Source organism: Octopus bimaculoides, chromosome 24, assembly GCF_046866305.1.
Source record: "Octopus bimaculoides isolate indiv1 chromosome 24, ASM4686630v1, whole genome shotgun sequence".
Lineage (NCBI taxonomy): Eukaryota > Metazoa > Mollusca > Cephalopoda > Octopoda > Octopodidae > Octopus > Octopus bimaculoides.
Genome location: NC_142951.1, coordinates 14,591,523 through 14,591,936, shown reverse-complemented (window position 1 = coordinate 14,591,936; position 414 = coordinate 14,591,523).

Here is a 414-nt window from a genome sequence, read left to right as displayed (position 1 = left end):
TATTTAATTTATATATATATATATATATATATATATATATATATAATATATATATATATATATATATATATATATATATATATATATACATATATATATATATATATATATATACATATATATATATATATATACATATATATATATATAATATATATATATATATATATATATTATATATATATATATATACATATATATAATATATATATATATATATATATATATATATATAAATATATATATATATATATATATATATATATATATATATATATACTATATATATATATATATATATATAATATATATATAATATATATATATATATATATATATATATATATATATATAATATATATATATATATATATATATATATATATATATAATATATTATATATATATATATAT